This window comes from Pristiophorus japonicus, chromosome 18 (genome assembly GCF_044704955.1).
Source record: "Pristiophorus japonicus isolate sPriJap1 chromosome 18, sPriJap1.hap1, whole genome shotgun sequence".
Lineage (NCBI taxonomy): Eukaryota > Metazoa > Chordata > Chondrichthyes > Pristiophoridae > Pristiophorus > Pristiophorus japonicus.
The window spans coordinates 72,772,294-72,794,156 of record NC_091994.1 but is presented as its reverse complement, the minus strand read 5'-3'; the positions used below and the strand labels follow the sequence as shown (position 1 = coordinate 72,794,156).

At 45.4% G+C, this 21,863-nt stretch overlaps 1 protein-coding gene and 1 non-coding gene across 2 annotated transcripts in view; both read right to left on the bottom strand.

Annotated features, from left to right (window-relative positions):
* cep104 (centrosomal protein 104) overlaps positions 1-21,863 on the bottom strand; it is a 283,987-nt gene that overhangs the window by 59,243 nt on the left and 202,881 nt on the right. The window lies entirely within an intron of this gene.
* Positions 12,972-13,105, bottom strand: LOC139229553 (small nucleolar RNA U109). Its single transcript, XR_011587754.1, has one exon. It is a non-coding gene; the product is annotated as a small nucleolar RNA U109 (small nucleolar RNA).

The window sequence follows — 21,863 nt, the reverse complement described above, 5'->3', positions numbered from 1 at the left end:
CTGTGGTTGGGAAAATATTGGAGTCCATGATCAAAGAAGTAGTAGCAGGGCATTTGGAAAAGCAAAATTCGGTCAGGCAGAATCAGCATGGATTTATGAAGAGGAAGTCATGTTTGACAAATTTGCGGGAATTCTTTGAGGATGTAACGAACAGGGTGGATAAAGGGGAACCAGTGGATGTGGTGTATTTGGACTTCTAGAAGGCATTTGACAAGGTGCCACATAAAAGGTTACTGCACAAGATAAAAGTGATTGGGGTAATATCTTAGCATGGATAGAGGATTGGCTAACTAACAGAAGAGAGAGAGTCGGGATAAATGGTTCATTCTCTAGTTGGCAACCAGTAACTAGTGGGGTGTCGCAGGGATCAGTGCTGGGACCCCAACTATTTACAATCTATATAAACGACTTGGAAGAAGGGACTGAGTGTAACGTGGCCAAGTATGCTGACGATACAAAGATGGGAGGAAAAACAATGGGTGAGGAGGACACAAAAAATCTGCAAAAGGACAGAGACAGGCTAAGTGAGTGGGCAAAAATTTGGCAGATGGAGTATAATGTTGGAAAGTGTGAGGTCATGCACTTTGGCAGAAAAGAAAATCAAAGAGCAAGTTATTATTTAAATGGAGAAAGATTGCAAAGTGCCGCAGTGCTTGTGTACTTGTGCATGAAACACAAAAGGATAGTATGCAGGTACAGCAAATGATCAGGAAGGCTAATGGTATCTTGGCCTTTATTGCAAAGGTGATGGAGTATAAAAGCAGGGAAGTCTTGCTACAGTTATATAAGGTATTGGTGAGGCCACACCTGGAATACTGCGTGCAGTTCTGGTTTCCATATTTACGAAAGGATATACTTGCTTTGGAGGAAGTTCAGAAAAGGTTCACTAGGTTGATTCCAGGGATGAGGGGGTTGACTTATGAGGAAAGGTTGAGTAGGTTGGGCCTCTACTCATTGGAATTCAGAAGAATGAGAGGTGATCTTATCGAAACGTGTAAGATTATGAGGGGGTTTGACAAGGTGGATACAGAAAAGATGTCTCCACTGATGGGGGTAGAGTAGAACAAAGGGCATGATCCTAGGGGCCACCCATTTAAAACAGAGATGAGGAGAAATTTCCTCTCTGAGGGTTGTTAATCTGTGGAATTCGCTGCCTCAGAGAGCTGTGGAAGCTGGGACATTGAATAAATTTAAGACAGAAATAGACAGTTTCTTAAACAATAAGGGGATAAGGAGTTATGGGGAGCAGGTGGGGAAGTGGACCCGAGTCCATAATCGGATCAGCCATCATCTTATTAAATGGCGGAGCAGGCTCGAGGGGCCGTATGGCCTACTCCTACTTCTTATGCTACTCTCATCATCCAATGTCATGTTCATCTGTTCTATCTCCCTGGTAAATACTGAAGCAAAATTAATTAATATTTCTGCCATCTCTCTATTGTTACCTGTGGTATTATCTTGTCTATCCCTTAAAGGCCTATTCCTATCCCAACCTTCCTTTTTTTTTATTGCTGCACTAAAGTAGTTCCATATGGGAATAGGATCTTGGGTTGTCTTGTACCCTGTTTCTCGACATCCAGTTGGCTAAACTGTCTATTTCATATTGCATTTTATCCTGCACAAATATCCACTATCACCCAAATACTTGCTGATCTCTATTTGCACTTGTCCATCAACAAATCAATTTTTAAATCCTTATGCTCGTCTCAAATCCCTCCATGGCCTCAACACTTTCGACCTCGACTACTTCCTTCAACCCTTTCCCACATCCTCAACTTTCCTCGTGAGCCCTTGCTGTTGACTTCACCACTGTCAAGAGTGCCATGGTGTAGGCATTGCTGAAATGCTCTTGAAGATTAAAGGTGCCCGCTCCATCCCTGCAATTTAGGTTCGGGTCCATGTCTTCTGGTGTGGTATTCCACTATGCTGCACTTGCATCAATGGAACAAAATATCAGATAGCTAATCCTACCATGTACATCTTATTTTACAATCTCCACAGAACACTGGACAAAGTCAAGCAAGTCAAAGAAAGAATGGCCTAGAAATTGATGCGTGCTGTGCTGGTTTATCAGATGCTAAACGGCCTCCTAAGCCTCCAATATGGCAGGATGGAAGCGCACAGTCACCGAGAGCTGGAAATGCGCCACCTGCCATATTTGTATCCATGCCTGAAATAGTTGCTAGGCCCTTTCACATGTCCGCTTCACTGGTGAGCTGCCTATTACTCTCCAGAAATAAGGCGCGAGGCCCAATATCGGGGCTACCTTGGACCTCACCATTCAAGCGCAGGGTTCATATCCTGTGCCCCCCAAAAGTTGGCATGTCCAAATTTCTAGGCTATGTCTCAAAGTGTCTTATAGCCAATTAATAACTTTTGAAGTCAATTTGGGCACAGCTAGGTCTCCCAAACAGCAATGAGATAAATTTCTGTTTTGCTAATGCTGACACCCGTTAAACCCTACACGGATTAACACCTTCAAAGGAAAAATAAAGAACATTTAGAAGTAGAATTTGATTGCACCTTGTTATGCTTGAAATTCAAATGATTCCCTTTAAATGTCAACTCCAATCTGTGATCATTTTCGTTCTTCTATAATTTGGGGAGAAAGTTATCTGGGTCTCTCATTGTAAAAAAATGACTTTTTTCACCAAGTGAAAATACTTTTTAAAGAGTATTAGCTACAGATGCTTCCATTGTAAAGGCCTGCACTTTCCTGCAAAAGGGTTTACTCTTCTCAATCCAGTCGCCCATAAAAGGGTGCGTCTGCCTGAAAAATACACCTCCAGCAAAAATGGTCTGATTTCATCGTCCTTCTCTTTCCAACTGGGGCAAGAAAAAAATCAACGCAAAGCTTTTATTTGCTGTGCCCTCACGATAACAATGTGACCGTGTACATGTAAATTAATCCAGATACCTATCAGTTTCTTGACATTGAACTCTCTCAGGTTCTTGTTTGGTGTTTCTTTTGTTATAAACTTTTGTTTCAAAATTTCCAAGAAAGGCCCGAGGATAAATTGGGTTCCATTCAGTCAAGGATGAAGTTGTTTTGTTAAAACTTGTCACAATTTGGAATAGACACTGAGGGGGAGAAATAGTCCACTTGGTCAACAAGTTTAGCGCCTGGCGATAATTAGCGCCGCCTACGACGAAATTCAACTACATTGCCTCAAGAGGGAAATGGAGCGGAAAATCAAGCGTTACACGTGACTCTTAAAGTGCTAAAGGCGGTAAGCGGGGCGCTAAGATCAAAGTGCTATTCAGCGCCAGGAGCTGCGCAACAGACATACTGTCGACATCGGGTTGTTAATGGGGAGGTAATGGCCCTGAAGTTCCGGTAGAGCTCTTCCCACAGACAAACGAAAGAGAAAAAAGATGCGCACTTACCTGTTGCTGCTGCGCCCGTTGGAACTTACGAGCCTGAGGCCTCTCGTGACTGCACGTCGCAGTGCGTGCACGTGGGGATGTGCGCAGGCCAGGATCTGGTGACAGCAGCCAGCCAATCAGGTGTAGTATAGATTCTCATTCATATTCATAGGAGTTCTGTAAGCCCAGAACTCCTATTACTATGAATGAGAACTCCCCCTCCGCCTGCAAATACCCAAAACACAATAAAAAACAGAAAATAAACTACATATTTAACATTCGTTATAAAAAAAAATATTTCCCTGACTTTATAAATTTTTTAAAAAATTAAGCCTTAAAATAAACTTACCGTAGTGGGGAGGGTTTTTAAACAATAAAACGTGTTTTTATAACTTTATTTTAAAATGTTTGTGTATTTTTAAACGCTTGCGCCTGTAACGCCTGTAAAAGTGGGCTATACGCCTGCTTTTTCAGGTGCAAGATTTTAAAGGACACTTGCTGGGCAAGATATTCGTAAATATCGGAAATCTTGCCCTGCAAGTGTCCTTGCTTCCGTTATGCGTTAGATCCGTCAAGCCAGAAACTTGGCAGATCGGAAAAGCTGGTTTTCAGCGCATATGCATTGCGGGCTGAAAACCAGCTTTTCAGATGCCTTCCCGGGTCCGTAAGAACTTCGTACAGACCCGGGATATCAGAATTTCAGGGCGAATATGACGTGGCGCAGCCTCAATCTGATCATTGCAGGTTGCGCACTCTTATTGAGAGACATAGGATGGCAAATGAGAGAGTCCGACAGTGTGCTCACCGCTTCTCAGATGCCGCCTTGGATACTTCTGCTTGAAGCAGCCAAATGCCTTTAGGCGGCTATGGAGAGGTGGCACAGCACATTGGCCAGGAGCACAGTGCCCAGAACCACGACGCAATGTCGCAAAAAGTTCAACGACCTCACTCGGGTCGTTAGAGTGAGTACCGTTTCCATGTACCTTCTCATGCCATCATCTGAACCTCAGTATCTTACACAATGTATAGTATGTGCCGTATCTCCTCATTCAGTAATTCTACGGCCCCATGCTCTTCGTTGGTGAACAAAGATGCAAAGCTATGCTTTGCTTCCTCAGCCATACCCATGGCCTGCATGCGCAGCTCTCCTTTTTGTTCCGAACGCATCCTCACCCCTCGTCTTGTTACCTTTTCACTCTTTATATGCGTATGGAAGACAGTAGCCTTACCTTTAATGTTAGCTGGTAGCCCCCAAATCCCAGCAGTGCCATACGATGCGTGAGCATCTATTGAGAGTTACATGGACATCTGCCGACTTCCATACAGCAACAGCTATTCAACTATCTGACAGATGGAGAAATGCACACAAACTCAGAAGTTCTGTTTGGTATTGCAGGCAAGCTAACGCATAACCTCTGGGAGCATGTGTCCACCATTATGGGCGCACCACTGGGTGCGGAAGCAGTCGGTGAAACCAAACCCCCTGGGGAAAGTGACGGTATGTTCATGACTTTTCCCTCCATCAGACCTCTTAGTCCTGACACCACAATCCTTTCCCACTTTACATGTGACTGTCATCTCTCAACGTGTTGTTCCATTCCTGCCCCCTCCCCTGCACATAACCACTCTTCTCTGGCTTTGTGCTATCAGATAATCAGCCAGAGGCCCAGGAGCCTGTCCGTGAGCCCTCCATTGCCTGCGACGGGGGGGGAGGGAGACGAGGGCAGTTCTCTGTCAGTCGCAGAGGAGCCAGTGATCTCAGAAAATGGTGACATCACCTCGGTGGAGGAGGACATGCACGTGTGGTCGGAGGTGGGTGATGCTCCAGGACCCAGAAGCAACGCTGCGTGGAAACGGAAGCTCGGGGGCCAGCTCCCCGGAGGGCGAGTGTGTGCCCGAGTGCTGCTCAGCAGGACTTAGATGAGGACCCCAAGCTGGAGGTTGGTGCAAGACAATCATTGCGGATGCACAGCGAGCTTATGGGTGCATTGGCAAGGATGCCCGAGAGTCTGGATGCACTTGCTATGAGGTATGGGGGAGTCTGCCTCATTGCCCGTGCCTCTCAGCAGCCCATCCTTGACACTTACCAATGGATGTTGGAATTTGCAAGCAACCGTGGGGACTCAAACATCATGGAGTATGCCATGGCTGACGTGGCAGCAGCTACTGAAACACAGGGCGAAGCCACGCAAGGCCTTCGTGCAGTCATGGTGTCAGTGCTGCTGGCATCAAGACTCAGTCTGCTCTCATGAACTGACTGTTGCCATCGTTTCGGGGTCCCCAGCAGTCTAACGGGGTACTCACGGTGCCAAAGCAGGCCAGCAATCTGAGCACCACCAGATGAGGCTTAGCCTCGAGGGAGTGGCAGCATGTCGGTGGAAATGGAAGGTGCTGTCCTCTCTCAGGATTACATCATTCCAGCTCCTGCCACTTCACTTTTGCACCTGCCACTGTCTGCACCTCATTAAACAGACACTGCTGCTGCCCAGCCTGAGGTGGTGTAGTCCGCAACCGGGCCTTCCAGGCCCAGAGATGGGCAGGACGGCCTGCTAGACCATCTGACACTTCTGCGTCATAGACGGAGCAGCCTTCCTGCGGGCACTGTGTCCACATTAAGGAGAAAGCAGCAGGCATGGGAGGGGGGCAAAAGGAAGGGGTGGGAAATATGGGATTAAGTCCCAATAAGGATTCCTTGCAGCATGGCCATATCTGCACATCTTTTTGGATTATTACTGCAGATACAGTTGTTGGTGTTTCAAGATTGTTGCGTGTGGAAGATTGTTTTTGAGAAATATTGTTCATGGTCGTAGCGGTTTTATTTCAGACGGGAGGGTTGTTTGTGTATCTTGCTTGTGGGTTATGTTTCCAGGGATGTTGGTTCATTGATAATTTGTTGCTGATGATGGTTTTGTGTTGTGTTGGTTGAGGGCACACTCTTGTTGAAGTGAATAAAGTAATAATTTGGCCTTTGAATTATTATACTCTGATATATATACTTTGAGATTTGCAAGATGAGTTCAGCACATAACGATGTGACTATGATGGGCACTCGCCATGCATGATTAATTCGAATCCCTGCACGATGAGCGCCAACGCGCAGCCCTTGCAACGGCAACAGTCTCACGTTGGCTCCTCCGTGGCTGCTGCTCCCCCTCCTGGTCTGCATCGCCATGCTGCGCATCCCGATTGACTTCATCGTCTTTCTCCTGAGGTGGAGCTCCAATCCTGGTGGCAATGCCTGGCCCCCCACGATAGTCAGGTTGTGCAGCATGCATCAGACACCGGTAAACATGCAGACTCGATCAGGGGAGTACGGAATGGTCCCTCCTGAGTGGTCAAGGCAGTGGAACCGCTTCTTCAGCACCCCGATAGTTTGTTCAATGATGTTCCTGGTGGCGGCATGGCTTTGGTTGTAGCGCTGCTCAGCAGGGGTGGTGGGGTTTCGGAGGGGCGTCATCAGCCAGATGGCTAAAGCATAACCTTTATCGCCGAGTAGCCAGCCATGAACTGCATGTGGTGGCTGGAACAGTCGTGGCACAGTGTTCTCCAACAGGATGAAAGAATTGTGGCTGCTGCCAGGATAGTGGGCATTCACAGCGAGAATGATCTGCCTGAGGCCACACACCAATTCGACATTGAGCAAGTGGTAGCCCTTGCGACTGCGAAAGACCTCTGCACTCTGGGGAGATGCCAGCAATGCCACGTGCATACAATCAATGGCGTCCTGAACCATGAGGAAGCCTGCTATCCTGGCGAAGCCACGTGAGCGCTCCTCCCGTTTCTCCCTCGACATGCTGAAGTGTTTGTAATCCATGCGCCTGCTGTAAAGAGCATCTCTGACCTGGCGAATGCAGCAATATACAGCGAAATGCGATATGTTTTAGATATCCCCTCCAGAAGCCTAGAAGAAACAAGTCACATTGATGCCCAGCGCACTGCCACTGACAGTGAAGTCCTGGTACCATGTGAGCCTCTAGTACTGTGTGCAGGGGTGGCAGAGCTCCGTGACCACCTCCTTATGGAACAGCAGCCCTCTTAGGCACTGCTTCCCCCAACATATTGATGTAGGAGAAATGCTCTCGATAAACCCAGGGGGGGGGGGGGGGGGGGAGGGCGCGGCGGCAGGAGTAAGGACTCCTGTCCCGACGTGTGCGGCCTCTCCTCATGCATGGCCCATATGCCATATCGGCAGCTGGCGCCTACCAATTAATCGCCACAGCTCAACGTGGTGTGCCAGCGCTGTCCCCATCGAAATGCAGAGGTTAAAACCGCTATGTTACTCGTAAGTGTAACTAATCACCAGCCGCAGCAAGCCAAGACCTGTGCACTCTGCTAGCAGAATATGTAGCACTCACTGTGATCCGGTTGTTCATCTACTTAAATACCAGCATTGCCCCACTCGGGTATGAACACTTGCTTTCAGTGATAAGTTTAGCGTTGGCTGGTAAGTGAGGCACAAAAAACAAAGTGTGTGTCCGGGGCGCTAGCGGGGCGTTGCATGCGAACTCATGTCACGATCTCCCTCGTGGTAAAGGGCAAGGCGGTATTTGTTAGCTTTACCGCTAAAAGTCAACCGAAGTTCGCAGCAGGTGCTAAAATCGCCAAACCCAGACGCTAAGCCACGAGCGGCGCATTATCGTCACCTGAGGGTGCCGCTAACCAACCGAATTTCACGCCCTCAGTCTTTTATGCTGAGCTGCAGAGTATAACAGCCTCAGCAGTTAAGACGTGCCACCATTAGATTTTATTGCTCCCTCACCGAGCAGTTTTTTCTTGCCTATTTTCAAGGTAGCCAAGTTGTTCTGTACCTATTTGGCAGTTTATTGCTCACTGAATCCTCTAGACAGGTCAATCGGTCAAACTTTGACCCAATTAAATCAATTAAAAATAGCTCCTCTCCTGGTTCAGTGAGTGAGTACATGGTATTATTACTAAATACAGCTCACATAGGCCCCAGATTCAATCTCTGGCTACTGTTGTTAGCGGACTTCAACCAAGGTGACAACTAAGGGTATTGCAACTAGTCTTACAACAGGTAAGGTGGAGAAAATAAAAAATCAGACACTTTTGATTGCTGTCCAATGAAGCCTGCAGGAAAGAACACAAGTACAAGAACCAGTTGGGCTTGGCTGTGGTTTAACAGCTGAATGAAACTCACTGCCTAAAATAGAGTGGCCACTTGGGCAAGGCCCTAGAGGGTTCCTGATGGCTGTAGAACCATACCCAATAAAGAGCCAGACTGCAAAAGATACATCAATGGTTAACCTTATTGTATTCATGATGAGAACACATCAGCCTTTAGAGTTCTGGCATTCAACAAGTTGGAAGGCCAGCCCTTGAACCCATTTGGATGCCAATTTTATAATGCATGTCCTACCTTTGAAATGGATGGTTGAACCCATATGGAAGAGGAAAACTGGTGAATTATTTAAAAGTTAAACATATTAGAAAGCAGAGAGTATAGGAAATTAAGAAAGAATCTTACAATCTTAAAAGAATATAAGTAGAAAAGCCTCAAAGATGGAAAAGGAAACAGCATGGAAACAAGTAAAGATGCCACAAGCAGAACAAAACCTATTTTAGCTCTCCAAGGTCTGTTGCAGCAAATGCACCATTCAGTGCAGTGCAGTATGATGAGACTGCTTCATTGTATTGGAGCAGCTCGAGAGCGGTTACGCTTGGCCAGATTTTCTCAGGACTAAAATCGGTCAAGATTTTCACTCCTGATTGCTGGCCAGTGATCACCCACCATGTGCATGTCAGCACTGACTCTCACCCCCTCCCCGTGCCTCCCCCACCTCACCCAATGATGACAGAGCCCAGCTCGTGAGTGCAAAATACAAGGCTGAAGAGCTCACCATCTCCAGCCAAAAGTGCCAGGTGGATTATCCTTTGCAGCCTCTCCTGAAGTCCCCACATTCTCAGACGCTCGTCTTCGACCAATTCAATTCACTCTATGTGACAGCACGAAAGGGGTGAGTTCTGAAGGCCAGTGCTCCAGAACTAGCTGCGCTGTTCCAGTACAGCAACAACACTATCCCAGGTGTGCCTGTCCACAAAATCCAGGAGCAAATCCAACTTGGCTAATTACCACCCTATTAGCCTACTCTCAATAACCAGCAAAGTGATGGAAGGACTGATCAACAGTATTATCAAGCGGCACTTATTCACCAATAACCTGCTCAACAATTTTTTGGTTGTGCCAGAACCATTTGACTCCAGACCTCATTACAGCCTTGGTCCAAACATGGACAGAAGAGTTTTATTCCAGAGGACAGTTGAGAGTGACTTCAAGGCAACATTCGACCGAATGTGGCACCAAGGAGCCTTCGTAAAACTGAAGTCAACGGGGATGAGGGAAAAAAACTCTCCAGAATCAGGAGTCATGCTTGGCACAAACAAAGATGTTTGTGGTTGTTGGAGGCCAATCAACTGAGCTCCAGGAGATCCTCAGAGCAGCGCCCTAGGCCCAACTATATTCAGCTGCTTCATCGGTGATCTACTCTCCATCTCATGGGTGGGGCTGTTTGCTGGTGATTGCAGTGTTCAACCTCATTCGCAATTCATCAGATTATGAAGCTGTCCATGCCCGCATGCAGCAAGATCGAGATAACATCCAGCCTTGGGCTGCTAAGTGGCAAGTAACATTTGTGCCACACAAGTGCCAGGCAATGACCAGCTCCAACAAGAGAGAGCATAAGCACCCCCCCCCCCCCCCCCATGACATTTAATTACATTACCATCACCAAATCCTCCACCATTAATATCCTGGGGGTCAACATTGACCAGAAACTCAACTGGACCAGCTACATAAATGCAGTGGCTACTAGGATGAAGTAGTCCATTTCATTGGCATCCCATACATCAACTCCCTCCACCACCAGCATACGGTGGCTACAATGCATACTACCTGTAGGATGCACTGCAGAAAATCGGCAAGGCTTCTTCGCTAGCACCTCCCAAATTCACGACCTCCACCACCTAGAAGGACAAGGGCAGCAGGCACATGGGAACACCATCACCTCCAATTTCCCCCTCCAAGACACACATCATTCCGACTTGGACGTATACTGCCGTTCCTTCATTATCATGGGTTAAATCCTGGAACTCCCTACCCAACAGCATTGTAGAAGTCCCCTCAACACATGGACTGCAGAAATTCAAAAAGGCTACCCACCACTGCTTTATCAATGGCAGCTAGGTGTGAGCAGTAAATGGTGGCCCTTCCATTAACACCCATATCCCAGAGAATTAATTAAAAAAAATTAGCATGCTGGACTCTACCATCCTCGTTGTGGAAGACACAAAAACCATGCCAAAAATTGCTGGTCACGGGAATGTGGGAAGGGAGGACCTTGAGACAATCACTATCACTAGGGGGGTAGTGCTGGACAGGCTAATGGGACTCAAGGTAGACAAGTCCCCTGGTCCTGATGAAATGCATCCCAGGGTATTAAAAGAGATAGCGGAAGTTATAGCAGATGCATTCGTTATAATCTACCAAAATTCTCTGGACTCTCAGGAGGTACCATCGGATTGGAAAGCAGCTAATGTAACGCCTCTGTTTAAAAAAGGAGGCAGACAAAAGGCAGGTAACTATAGGCCGGCTAGTTTAACATCTGTAGTGGGGAAAATGCTTGAAGCTATCATTAAGGAAGAAATAGCGGGACATCTAGATAGGAATAGTGTAATCAAGCAGACGCAACATGGATTCATGAAGGGGAAATCATCTTTAACTAATTTACTGGAATTTTTTGAGGATATAACGAGCATGGTGGATAGAGGTGTACTGATGGATGTGGTGTATTTAGATTTCCAAAAGGCATTCGATAAGGTGCCACACAAAAGGTTACTGCAGAAGATAAAGGTATGCGGAGTCAGAGGAAATGTATTAGCATGGATCGAGAATTGGTTGGCTAACAGAAAGCAGAGAGTCGGGATAAATTAGTCCTTTTCGGGTTGGAAATCAGTGGTTAGTGGTGTGCCACAGGGATCAATGCTGGGACCACAACTGTTTACAATATACATAGATGACCTGGAAGAGGGGACAGAGTGTAATGTTACAAAATTTGCAGATGACACAAAGATTAGTGGGAAAGCGGGTTGTGTAGAGGACACAGAGGGGCTGCAAAGAGATTTAGATAGGTTAAGCGAATGGGCTAAGGTTTGGCAGATGGAATACAATGTCGGAAAATGTGAGGTCATCCACCTTGGGAAAAAAAAAAACAGTAAAAGGGAATATTATTTGAATGGAGAGAAATTACAACATGCTGCGGTGCAGAGGGACCTGGGGGTCTTGTGCATGAATCCCAAAAAGTTAGTTTGCAGGTGCAGCAGGTAATCAGGAAGGCGAATGGAATGTTGGCCTTCATTGCAAGAGGGATGGAGTACAAAAGCAGAGAGGTCCTGCTGCAACTGTATAGGGTATTGGTGAGGCTGCACCTGGAGTACTGCGTGCAGTTTTGGTCACCTTACTTAAGGAAGGATATACTAGCTTTGGAGGGGGTACAGAGACGATTCACTAGGCTGATTCCGGAGATGAGGGGGTTACCTTATGATGATAGATTGAGTAGACTGGGTCTTTACTCGTTGGAGTTCAGAAGGAGGAGGGGTGATCTTACAGAAACATTTGAAATAATGAAAGGGATAGACAAGATAGAGGCAGAGAGGTTGTTTCCACTGGTCGGGGAGACTAGAACTAGGGGGCACAGCCTCAAAATACGGAGGAGCCAATTTAAAACCGAGTTGAGAAGGAATTTCTTCTCCCAGAGGATTGTGAATCTATGGAATTCTCTGTCCAAGGAAGCAGTTGAGGCTAGCTCATTAAATGTATTCAAATCACAGATAGATAGATTTTTAACCAATAAGGGAATTAAGGGTTATGGGGAGCGGGCGGGTAAGTGGAGCTGAGTCCACGGCCAGATCAGCCATGATCTTGTTGCGTGGCGGAGCAGGCTCGAGGGGTTAGATGGCCCACTCCTGTTCCTAATTCTTATGGATCCTCCTTCTTCCATTAGTTGATTCACTATTCACCAGCATTCACAACTGGATTGGGTATGACTGCTTTGACATGACCTATTGGTTGTGGAATCAGCAATGGTAACTTTTGTTAGTCCAACAGTAAAGTGAAAGGTCCTTTAGGAAAATATGAAAATGCAAAGTCAGACATTAAATGCTGGGATATAACTAATTAAAATGCTACCGAGGACTTAATGACCCAGCGGCCATTTGTGTGCTTTGTCCGTGTAAAGGATATTTCATTGTGCTATACTAACCCTCCCAAAATGTAATCCATTCTAATAAATGGTGCAAAAATACATATTGAACCCAGTCAAGGAGGCCATTCGGCCATCAGTTCTGAATCTGTTTCCAAATGAGTACTTGAAAGTAGGCATTAGAGGATGTCAACGTGGGATAGAAACACTAATTTTTCTATTCATTAGCCCAGGGACACTAAAGTCATCCTGGTTAATTCAGTGCATATCAGGGATCAAATCTTATGCCACCCCAATCTTTATTGGTCAATCAAACACCAATGGGGAAGCTTTCTTTTTATTATTCAATAGCCACTGGTTCCCATCATTTCTGTTGTGTATTTCAATCAGTGATGTCAGAGACTGATACTACCATTCAGTCGGTCCTGAAAGACTGTTGGCCCTGTTATCTCCAGAATTTTTCTTGCACTTCATCAAATCAAACACCTAATGGGAGTAGATGTCTGAACATTACCAAATGGCAAACGTGCATTATGTTTATATATATAATATTAACATATATACGGCATGCTATCCCCTAACATGGCTACAAGGTATTCAGGAAAGATAGAAAAAGTAAAAGGAAAAGGAGGGTGGCTGTATTGATCAACAATACAGCTACAGCACTTGAAAGAGATGATGTACTTGAGGGTTCAAAGACAGAATCGATTTGGTTAGAATTAAGGAACAATAGAAGAGATACCACTGCTGGGTGTATATTGCAGGCCACCAAATAGTGGGAATGAGATTGAGGAGCAAATTTCAGAACTATAGATTAATGTTAATGGGGGACTTCAATTATCCTAATACAGACTAGGAAATAACAGTGTTAAAGGCAAAGAGGAGGAGGAATTCCTGAAATGTGTACGAACTTGATCAGTATATTTCCGGCCCAACGAGGATTTGGTTCTGGGGAATGAAGTGGGGTAAATGGAGCATGTTTCAATAGTTGAAAGGAAAGGCATCCAAAGTTAGAGCTAGAGCTCCCTGGATAACTAAAGATAGAGATTAAAATAAAAAAGAAAAAGGAGGCTCATGATAACTGTCAGGCTCATAATACAGTAGAGATCCAAGCTGAATACAGAAAGTACAGAGGAAAACTGAAGGAGGACAAAGGACAAAAAGGACAAAGAGTATGAGAATGAATTAGCAGGTAACATAAAATGGATCCCAAAAGTATTTTATAAACATAAATAGACAAAGGAAGGGTAGGGTCGATTCGAGACCAGAAAGGATATCTTCTTGTAGAAGCAGAGGGCATAGCTGAGGTATTAAGTGACTACTTTGCATCTTTATTCACTAAAGAGGATGCTGCGAATGTCACAGTAAAGGAAGAGGTCCCAACATGAGACTCTCAAAGCAAGCACTCTACTCGGAACTCCTACACAGCAAGTGAGCCCCAGGTGAACAGAGGAAACGTTTCAAGGACACCCTCAAAGCCTCCTTGATAAAGTGTAACATCCTCACCGGCACCTGGGAATCCCTGGCCCAAGACCGCCCTAAGTGGAGCAAGAGCATCCGGGAGGGCGTTGAGCAGCTCGAGTCTCGTCGCGAGAGCATGCAGAAACCAAGCACAGACAGCGGAAGGAGCGTGTGGCAAATCAGACTCCACACCCACTCTTTCCTTCAACCAGTCTGTCCCACCTGTGACAGAGACTTTAATTCCCGTATTGGACTGTATAGTCACCTGAGAACTCACTTTTAGAGTGGAAGCAAGTCTTCCTCGATTTCGAGGGATTGCCTATGAAGAAGAAGAAAGGAGATAGTAGAGAAATTGAATAGGATAAAAATAGAGAGAGGAGGTACTCAAAAGGGTGGCATACCTCAATATACAAAAGTCACCTGGGATGCATCCTAAATTGATGAGGAAATTAAGGGTGGAAATAGCAGAGGCTCTGGCCACAATTTTCCAATCCTGTGGGGTGGTGCCAGAGGACTGGGGGATTTCAAATATGTTACACCCCTGTTCAAAAACAAGGAGAAGGATAAAGGCCAGTCAGCCTCACTTCAGTGTTTGGCAAACTTTGAGACACAATAATCAGAGACAAAATTGTCACTTGGAAAACATAGAAAATAAGTGCAAGAGTAGGTCATTCAGCCCTTCGAGCCTGCACCACCATTCAATATGATCATGGCTGATCATGCAACTTCAGTACCCCATTTCTGCTTTCTCTCCATGCCCCTTGATCCCTTTAGCCGGAAGAGTCATATCTAACTCCCTTTTGAATATATCTAACGAACTGGCCTCAACAACTTTGTGGTAGAGAATTCCACAGGTTCACAATTCTGAGTGAAGAAGTTTCTCCTCGTCTCGGTCCTAAATGTGTCCTATGAATTAATAAATGATGGCCAGCATGGATTTGTTAAAGGCAAGTTGTGTTTGACTAACTTGATTGATTTCTTTGCTGAAGCTACAGAGAGGGTAGATGAAGATAGTGCAGTTGATATTGTGTATACATTGCCAGCATTGAAGCACTGACCACACTTGATCAGCTCCGCTGGGCAGGCTACATAGTTCGCATGCCAGACAGGAGACTCCCAAAGCAAGCACTCTACTCGGCAAACGAGCCAAAGGTGGGCAGCGGAAACGTTACAAGGACACACTCAAAGCCTCCCTGATAAAGTGCAACATCCCCACTGACACCTGGGAGTCCCTGGCCAAAGACCGCCCTAAGTGGAGGAAGTGCATCCGGGAGGGCGCTGAGCACCTCGAGTCTCATTGCCAAGAGCATGCAGAAATCAAGTACAGGCAGCGGAAAGAGCGTGCGGCAAAACCAGTCCCACCTACCCCTTCCCTCAACGACCATCTGTCCCACCTGTGATAGAGACTGTGGTTCTCGTATTGGATTGTACAGTCACCGAAGAACTCATGTTAAGAGTGGAAGCAAATCTTCCTCGATTCTGAGGGACTGCCTATGATGATGATGATGATGATGTATACGGACTTTCTAAAGGCTTTTGGTAATATATTACATAATAGACTTTAGCAAAATTAAACCCATGGGATTAAAGGGGCAATGGCAGCATGAATACAAAATTGGCTAAGAGACAGGAAGTAGAAAGTAGTGGTGAATACTTGTTTTTCATACTGTAGGGAAGTATACAGTGGTGTACACCCCAGGGGTCAGTATTACGACCACTGCTCTTTTTTATATACATTAATGACCCAGACTTGGGTATACAGGGTATAATTCCAAAGTTTGCAATTGACACGAAACTAGGAAATGTAGTAAACAGTGAGGAGGAAATTAACAGACTGGTGAATTGGGCAGACACATGGCAGATGCAAGTTAATGTAGAGAGTGTGAAGTGACTGATTTTGGTACAAAGAATGAGGGGAGGCAATATAAACAAAATAGTACAATTTTAAAGGAGGTGAAGGAACGAGAGAGACCTGGGGGTATATGTACACAAATCTTTGAAGGCAGCAGGACAAGTTGAGAAATTAAAAAAGCATACGGGATTCTTGGCTTTATCAAAAGAGATATCGGGCTAGAATTTCCTATCAGATCGTTCCCGCCTGATTCTTAGCGGTATTCCGGCGGTTGCACCTTTTGAACTGCCACGGCTGCACACTCCCGCGATTTTTGATAAGACAATTCTTGGCGGTGGCGGTGTGCAGTGGTAGCGGGCCAGAGCGAAGTGCCTGAAAGTAGGCGATCTGCTGCCTTTATAAGGGCAAGCAAGCCCCCTAGAAATGAGCGTGTTTTTTTTTGTCTCTGCGCATGCGCGGGCATTCTCCCACGATTGTGGAGTCAAAGGTGACCCTGCGCACACGCAGAGAACAGTGAGAAAGGGTTGGTGAGTGCTGAGATGGAGATCGATTATGTTGAAAGAGAAAGAGCGAGGAGTTATTTAGATCTATTTCTAAAATGATTTGGAACATTATTTTCATTCATAATTGATAAATAATAAATAATTATTTAAATATAAATATCAGTATAAATAAGATGCAAAAACAAGATATGGAAGTGGAGAGAGAGGTAGGTGGGAGGAGGAGGGCCGTTCGTTTCTGTGAAGAAGCCCAGGAATCGTTGGAGCACGAAGTGGAGTCTCACTGGGAGCAATTAACACAGGATGGGCGAGGAAAACTTGCACCAAATGTGTACCAGAGGCTATGGTGAGATCAATGAGGCGGTGTCGTCCGTCACGCCCGTGATGCGGGGGCGGAACCAGTGCTGCAAACGGTGGAATTACATCATTGGGTCGGCGAGAGTAAGTAATAACTTTTTATCATGAACTGACTAATTACTTTTAAGTAATGCCATGTTTCATTATGTTGTAAAGCTTGGTGTCTTTTTTTAATTTCCCATCATCGATCGCATTGTGTTAGTCCTCTGTATTGTTATGTGTTCATCATGCAACACTTGCATGCTAACAGAACTTAAATAGTGCACTCATTGACGAAAGGACTAGGAACGGTTAATTGGGGATGTCTACATATACATATATGTGTGTTCCGTAATAGTAGCTGTGAAATTAGTTTTTTTTTCACCTTTGCAGAGAAAATTAACTGGCGATAAGGCGGAGCTCCATGAAAGGCCATTGGATTGATGGACCTCGAAGAACGCTCCGCAGCCCGAGGAGGAGGAGGAGGAGGAGAAGGAGAAGGAGAAGGAGAAGGAGAAGGAAGAGGAGGAGGAGGAAAAGGAGGAGGAGGAGGAGGAGGAAAAGGAGGAGGAGAAAAAAGAGGAAGAGAAAGAGAAAGAGAAAAAAGAGAAAGAGAGAAAGAGGAGGAGGAGGAAAAGGAGAAGGAGGAGGAAAAAAAGAGGAGAAGGAAAAGGAGGAGGAGGAAAAGGAGGAGGAGGAAAAGGAAAAGGAGGAGGAGGAGGAGGAGGAGGAAAAGGAGGAGGAGGAAAAGGAGGAGGAGGAAAAGGAGGAGGAGGAAAAGGAGGAGGAGGAAAAGGAGGAGGAGGAGGAAAAGGAGGAGGAGGAAAAGGATGAGGAGGAAAAGGATGAGGAGGAAAAGGATGAGGAGGAAAAGGATGAGGAGGAAAAGGATGAGGAGGAAAAGGATGAGGAGGAAAAGGATGAGGAGGAGAAAGAGAAAGAGAGGAGGAGAAAAAAGAGAAAGAGAAAGAGAGGAGGAGAAAAAAGAGAAAGAGAAAGAGAGGGGGAGAAAAAGGAGGAGGAAAAGGAGGAGGAGGAGGAGAAGGAGGAGGAAAAGAAGGAGGAGGAGGAAAAGAAGGAGGAGGAAAAGAAGGAGGATGAGGAAAAGGAGGATGAGGAAAAGGAGGAGGAGGAGGAGGAGGAAAGGAGGAGGAGGAAAAGGAGGAGGAGGAGGAGAAGAAAGAGAAAGAGGAAGAGGAGGAAGAGGAAGAGGAAGAGGAGAAGGAGGTTCTACCTGCGGCCACCGGTTCCTCGTCGGAATCCAACTCTGGATTCCAGTCCGAGTAAGCGGCATGCAACGGCGCACACGAACCCCCATGCTGAATCCGTGGCGGCTGATCCGGCAAGGTGGGAATGCTGCAGGTGCGAACTTGGATATGGTGGGACTGTCTAGGATGAGCATCAACTTGAGTTGAGAGCTCCTGCAGGCCATTGCTGGGTTGTCTGCAAACGCCGCTTTAGCAGTCTGTCAATCGGAGGACATGGCGGAGCTGATTGTGGCGGTGAGGGAGAATATCCAGCCTGTCAATGCCAATGCTATGCGGCAATCGATGGTCATGGGATATGGCACTGCACCCCAAGATGCCATACCACCAATGGCGACAGCACCCGATTGTCGGAAGTACTTTCTTCCGACTTTGAAGATAGGTCCTCAGCACCCCAGCTTCTCCAGAGCCCCCACACATAGTGCTGCCATTGTCGCCCACCCGCTCAGCAGTCACGCTCAAGGTGCTCTGCTGCACAATACTGGTCTCGACGTGGGCAGGGCCAGAGGTATTGATAGCGGGAGAAGGAGGGGGACAGGAGGAGGGGGGGATTGGGGGGGGAAAAGGCGGCCACAGGTAGAATCGTCCGAGGGTGCAGGGGTGGTTTGAGTGTTGTTTTTACTGTTGTTGTTAATAATGTTTTGTTTTGTAAAATTTGCATTCAGAACAATTAGTTATTACTTTATTTATTTTATTACATTGTTAAAAGTTTAATTCAAATTACAACTTTTATTAAAAAAAATGTATTCAACTAAACCATTCTTGTACTGTGTCTCACTCACTTCTGTAAAATTAGAAGTAACAATCATTGTAAGGGTCAGCAATATTGGCAGTGAAACTACAGGCCCCATTTCTTTTAACGTACACAAGTATGTCCAGATGTCCACAAAAGAATTAATGTCAATTATCCACATAACTACTCCAGAAATCAAAAAAAAAATTCCAGCCTGCTGGCAACTTTACATAATCTTCCCCCCCGCTCCTCCTTTCTCCCCCCCGCCCCCCCCAGAAAAAACAAAATGGAGGCATAACACTGGGACATGACATGGTAAGTACCTAAAAAATGGATGGTATATATCCTTAGCGATAGCGGGTGGTAAAAATGGCATAATTAGGGAAATTAGCGCTGGAGGGGAATTTTCTTCATTTTTTGGGTGGGAAACGTAGACAGGCGATGTGCCGCAACGCCGGCGGTAATCGTAAGCCGAAATTACCGCTGCCGATATTCTGGACTAAAATGGGCGGCAATTTGCCTTTCTGGCAAAAGCGGGCGGAACTGGGCAGTAATCCGGCAGGCAGAATGGAAATTCTAGCCCTCAGAGTACAAAAGCAAGAAAGTTATTCTAAACCTTTACAAATCAATGGTGAGGCCCCAGCTGGAGTATTGTGTCCAATTCTGGGCACCACACTGTAGGAAGGATATCCAGGCCTTACAGTTGGTGCAGAAGAGATTTACTAGCATGGTACAAGGGATGTGGAAAGATTAGAGAAGCGGGGATTGTTCTCTTTAGAGCAGAGAAGGTTAAAGGGAGATTTAATGGAATGTTCAAAATCATTATAGGTTTTGATAGAGTAAATAAAGAGAAAGTGTTTCCAGTGGCAGAGGTGTCAGTAACCAGAGGATAGATTTAAGGTAACTGGCAAACAAACCAGAGGTGAGATGAGGAGAAATATTTTTATACAGTGAGTTATGATGGTCTGGAATGCACTGCCTGAAAGTGTGGTGTAAGCAGATTAAATAATAACTTCAAAAAGGGAATTAGATAAATTATTCAAAGGAAAAATTTGCAGGACCGTCGGGAAAGAGCAGGGGAGTGGAACTAATTGGATAGCTCTTTCAAAGAGCCAGCATAGGCATGATGGGCCAAATGGCCTCCTTCTGTGCTGTGTTAATTTATGATTCTATGTAACAAATGAAATAAAATCAGATATCACACTGCCACGTCAGTTCAACTTTATTGAGAGCTAGTCCAAAACTTATCAGCTAGATGGTTAATACTACTTAACAATAAGACACACACTGGCTGCATACAAAACTAAGGACATAACAGGGCGAGGCTGAACAATTCTTGATTTTTTTTCTACATGTTTAACTTGTCCTTATCATAAAAAGGACCTATAATATTTTACCTTTGAGCATTGTTTAAAATACCCTCCTTGCCTTTTAAAAAAAATATACAGAAGTGGGTACTGATACCAAGCACTAAAAGTAATAACATGGATCAATAAGGTCATAAAAAAGCAAACAAACTACTGGGGTTTATTTCCAGAATAATAGTATTCAAAAGCAGATAAGTTATGTTAAACTTACTAAAAAAAAACCTTGCTTAAATCACGAAGTATTGTGCACAGTTCTGGGCTCCACATTATAATAAGGACATGGAGGCACTGGAGAAGGTGCAAAAAAGATTTTCAAGGATACCAGAACTGAGGTTACAACTATCAGGAAAGGCAGAAGCTCTTTGCTCTAGAAAAGAGAAGGCTGAGGGGTAAATTGATAGAGATCTTTAATATTACGAAAGGGTTTGATGCAGAGAAAATGTTTCCACCTGTGGGAGAGTCTAAATCTAGAGGGCATAAATACAAGATAGTCACTAATAAATCCAACAGGGAATTCAGGAAGAACTTCTTTACCAAGAGATTGGTTAGAATGTGGAACTCACTGCCACAAGGAATGATTGAGGCAAATATCATAGATGGCAAAGCTAGATATACACATTAGGGAAAAAGGAATAGAAGGTTATGCTGATAGGGTTAGATGAAGAGGTGGTCAGATGAAGAGGTGTGGGAGGAGGCTCGTGTGGAGCATAAACACCAGAATAGAGTAGTTGGGCCAAGTGGCCTGTTTCTGTGCTGTAAATTCTATGTAATACCTTCTGTGGGCTGCAGCCCATGCACTAGGTTTTATTTGCCGTTTGTTCCCGACGGCGGGCGGGGAGGGGGAGAGAAACGGTTGCCTCAACTTTCTGAGGCTTCCTGCAGCCTTCTCAGTGCTGATGGCAATGTGCTTTTATTAAAAAATGTTCAAAAATTAAACAGCTACAAAGAACTACAAAAATGGCCGAGTGCCAATGTTTCCTTCACACTGCGCGTGCGCGAACGCTCCAACGCGCACGCACAGCGTTACCGGCAGGGAAAAAACTAATTTAAATGGTACCCGCCCCCTCCCACTTACAAAATCGCCGCGCGTGTAGGCTCCGCCCCCCTGGGCGCCACGCCAAACAGACAAGGAGTTGCAGGGCGCTCCAGAATCGCGCGTTTTTTTTCCGGCGCCATTTTAGGCGCGAAAAACGGGCGCCCAGCTCGGAGGGGTGCCCGTTTTTTATCGTGTGGAAAACTTGGGCCCATAAAGTCAGTTCAGAACGAGGATTATCCTGTGCATGCTTCTTCCATTGAGATGCTACATTTAGATGGTTAGATATTCACAGGACTTAAAGTGGTACTTGCCCACCCAATTGGAGTTGCCAAGCAAATGTACACAGTGAATAACCCCACAGGATGCTTCTAACAGAATGGTTTGATCCCTTGATCAGTTCCAAACACTTTGAACTATCAGAAAAGCCGGTTGTTACTGAAAGATAATGGCAACAATCAGGAGAAGGAAATGCTCACAGAAGGGAATGGCTGCGATACTACATCATACTGCATACCACCAGGCAATGTTAATAGAGCAAATTGTGGTATTTATACTGCAACAATTGTGATATTTATGCTACTGAGCAAGATTGAAGTGGCAATAAAATTTAACCTTACATATACTTTTTTTAAATCAAGTATACAAAGGTGCAATATCGAGGGGTGCACTTTCCAACTTGGAGAGTAAAAAAGTGAATTGTTGCACACCCATAAACTTGAAACTCATGCAAAT